The following is a 3,999-nucleotide window of genomic DNA, read 5'->3' as shown; positions in this document are numbered from 1 at the left end:
AAGATTATTATACCAGATTATTAGAGGAGAATAAAAAATAATGTTAAAGGAACAAAACAGATAAACACCTCTTCACCAATTACAGACCGGTATCCTTATTATAACAGTTAGGGTTAGGGTTAGAAAAACTATATGATGAAAGACTGGCCAATTTCATTGAAAAACATCAACTATTAATGGATAATCAGTATGGTTTTAGAACAGCTAGATCTACTGACATGGCATTAATGGAGCTAGTAGAAGCAAATAACAACTTGTACAGAGAGAAAGAAATATGCATTGGGCATATTCATTGACCTTAAAAAAGCATTCGACACAATAGATCATGAGATTCTACTTTAAAAAAAAAAAAAGGACAGGTATGGTGTCAGAGGGGTCGCACTTGAATGGCTTAAAAGCTATATTAGTAATAGACAGCAATTTGTTCAAATAGGCCAGAACAAATCAAGGTGCTTAAATATTACCTGTGGTGCCCACAGGGGTCGAATTGGTTGTCTTGGCAGATGACACAAATATGTCATGCAATGGGGATGATCTGCAGCAGCTTTTAACGGTGGCAAAGAAGGAATTGTACAAATTAAAATGCTGGGTTGAGACAAACAAGCTATCATTAAATCTGAATAAAGCCAAATTCATGCAATTTGGAAATTGCAATATAAATACAGAGCTCCATCTGGAAATTGAAAATGTCAAAATCAATAGAGTATATGAAATCAAGTTTTTGGGTGTTTTAAATAGACCACAAACTCTGCTGGAAACCACATATAAAATATCTGTGCTCAAAGATTGCGAAAAGCTTGGGAATTCTGGGTAAAATTAAATACATCTTAAATCAGAAATCACTATACACTCTTTATTGCACACTCATTGTACCCTATCTGTCATATTGTGTTGAAGTTTGGGGAAATACATATAAAACCAACCTAGAAAAGATATGCACATTGCAAAAAGAGCTATAAGGATTGTACTTCATAGAGCTCATACCAATTATATACAAATAACAGAAAGTCAAACTGAGTGTAAATGTAGTGTAAATTCAGAGCTGCACGATTCATGTTTAAAGTAACACAAAATAAGGTCCCTGGCAACTTACAAAAAATGTTTTGTTCATGAGCAGAGATGGGGGTTGTAGTCTAGGAGGGAAATTGTGGAGAACAGCCTGTTGTCCGTGCAGCGCTCAGGGGCAGGTGCATCTCAGTTTGTGGGGTGTCCATTTTGAATGGCCTAGATGTAACAATGAAAACAAGTAATACTATTGAGTGGTTTGGAGGGATATAGGTTGGAGGAGCTTGAGAATGACGTGAACTGGTATTTTTGTGGATATTTGGTTCCTGGTTAGCTATAGTGGATAGCTATATTATTATAGATATTGATAGATAATCTATTGCGTAATGGTATGATATTAGGGGGAAGGGGCAGGACCATGGGTTTTGTTTTTTTTTCTGTCTTTTATCGAACAGGGCAATTGCCGACTGTTGCTTCCATGTCGAGGAAGATATATTTTATTTCAATTTATATCTTATTTTATTTGTATTTTTATTTATTTTTGGGGGTTGTTTTTGTTGTTGAAGATTTGTGTGTTTTTGTGGTTGAAATGTTCGAGATAAATGGAGAAGCAAATCAAATTAAAATGTTTGGTACAACTGGGTTATAGCCACAATTATTTATACAATTTATTAATTAATTATTAAATGAACTGGGTTAACTACACAATATCCACCATTTATAAGGTAACATGTTTAGTCTGCTTGAAACAACCTAGAGAGAGTACGGTACACTGTTTCTCCCCCTACAAGCCTGATAATTGTTCAAATTCTCCAGTAGAGATGGGACGAGGGGGAGAACATGCTGCCCCGGTATAAATAGAACTAAAGGCCCCATGATATATGAGGGACATCACCCTTTACACTTAGAAAAAGCCTACGACTGCCTTAACAGGACGGGAAAGGGGGGCGACGTGGGACGCCTTAAAACTACGCACTTCTGCAATATGTTCATGAATGCATGGTCAAGACAGGGAAACATTTGTGAACGGGACTTTACTTGCGCATGTTGGCGGGGGGGGGGTTCAAGGATACCAAACAAGGGCTGTGTTTATGCCTCTGTTTTTATACTTGTTAATCATCTTATTTTTGTGATTTTTTTTTTAGTCCTTTTGGTGTGCTGCACATTTTCATTTCCTTTTCGGCGGTGTTCCATGGGTAGGCTCCTTTAACTGTTATACATCTTTGTTTTGCATTTGTTTTAATCTTTGTTTTCATAAATATACATATTCCTCTGAGTTCGTAATTAGTCTGTCTAACTTGGAACAGTCTCTGGATAAAGTCTGGAAGCATCTTATATATATTTTTTACTTTGTAGAATTACTTGTGCCATTTTGAAGTCCACCAATTCTTTAAATTTGAGATCATAGGGGTTTATGAATAATTTGTTAGTTGGGTCTTGATAGGCAGCTCTGTTTATTTACGGTAATAGCATTCTACTTACTATTTTACTCCCAATTTCATTGGTAAAAATGTTATCTATTAAAGGAGCACTGTTAATTGTTATTCTAGTCGGTTTTAAGATTGTAGGAAATACACATGTACTGTACATTGTGTCCATGATGTCTGTAACATTTTTTTTTGTGTTCATTTGGGTTCAACAAATCTATATTTAAGTCCCCTCATACAAAGACCGTCTTTCTGTCATTTAGTTTATCATACATATCAACCATCATATCTTTGAATGTGTCAAGACAGGATCCTGGAGTTCTATATACAAAGTGTATTATTATGGTCTTAGAGTTCTCCTTATTTCATTTCTACAGTGACACAATCCATAATGTTTTCTATTGTTATTGACATATGTTTTACTATTTTACAGTCACAGTCATTATTTACATACAAGGCAACTCCTACTCCTTTCTTGTTTGTTCTGTTGGAGGTAAATAGTTCATAGTCCTCAAGTTCCACATCGGCTTCTTTCTCTTTACTGAGCCATGTCTCCGATACAGCAATGATGCTGAACTTGGTGAACTGTCTCAAATAGTCCTTAGTTTTCTTAAAGTTTCTATAAAGACTTCTACTGTTGAAGTGTATTGTTGATAAAATACCATCCAATATTATATTACTTTTGAATTGTTCCTCTGTGTAATAGTCACAGTTGCAGACGGTTATTATTGTTGTAGAAGTGGTTCGATGTTATTATTGTTGTAGAAGTGGTCGATGTTGTTCTCAATGTCATACATTTTGTGCTCTGTAAAGTCAAAAGTTTTCAAAGTTCAACTCTTCATAGTTTTTAGGTGCAGCTGGATTATAATCCACACAGTCCAGTGATCCCATTTCTCGAAACTCATCATCATTTATATCGTTTAGTGGAAATGAATAATCCTTGTCCATTCCCATTTTGTCAGTCATTGTCTGTTCAAGTATTTCCACTCAGATTTGAGTCAATTGTCTGTTCAGGTATTTCACAGTCATTATTTGTTCTCTCACCATAATCCCTTTGGAGGTTTCAGGAGATCGATTGGGCCTAATCATCACTTTACAGTTTCTTGTCCAAATGCCTTTCAATTTGTTTTGCTTCCTTAGAATGCGTGACTGCCAGGCAATTTCAGTAAACCTGTAGCAGACATGTTTGGAAAGGTGGGGGCTCACCCCATAGATATCTGCTTTTAGATTAGAGGCACCGCTGAAGGGACGCTCGAAAGCCGACACAGACGAAGAAAAAGGAAATTATGCTGCAGATGCAGCCGCTAAATCAGGAGGGGGTGGCTGTGATGCAGGAGGTAGTAGAGCCGCCATCTAATGATCGCAAGGTTGGCAGATCGGCGGTTCGAGCCCCGGCAGGCCACATGTCAGAGTGTCCTTGGGCAAGACACTGAACCCCGAATTGCTCCCAGGGCCGGCGCCTTGTATGGCAGCTTGCCACCATTGGTGTGTGAATGTGTGTGTTGGTGAATGAGAAGCCATTGAAGCGCTTTTGGATAAAGGCGGTATGTAAGCGCAGTCCATTGAT

This window comes from Nansenia antarctica (assembly GCF_963989245.1).
Source record: "Nansenia antarctica genome assembly, chromosome: 14".
NCBI lineage: Eukaryota > Metazoa > Chordata > Actinopteri > Argentiniformes > Microstomatidae > Nansenia > Nansenia antarctica.
The sequence above is the reverse complement of the archived record's forward strand: the minus strand, read 5'-3'. Positions refer to the sequence as shown.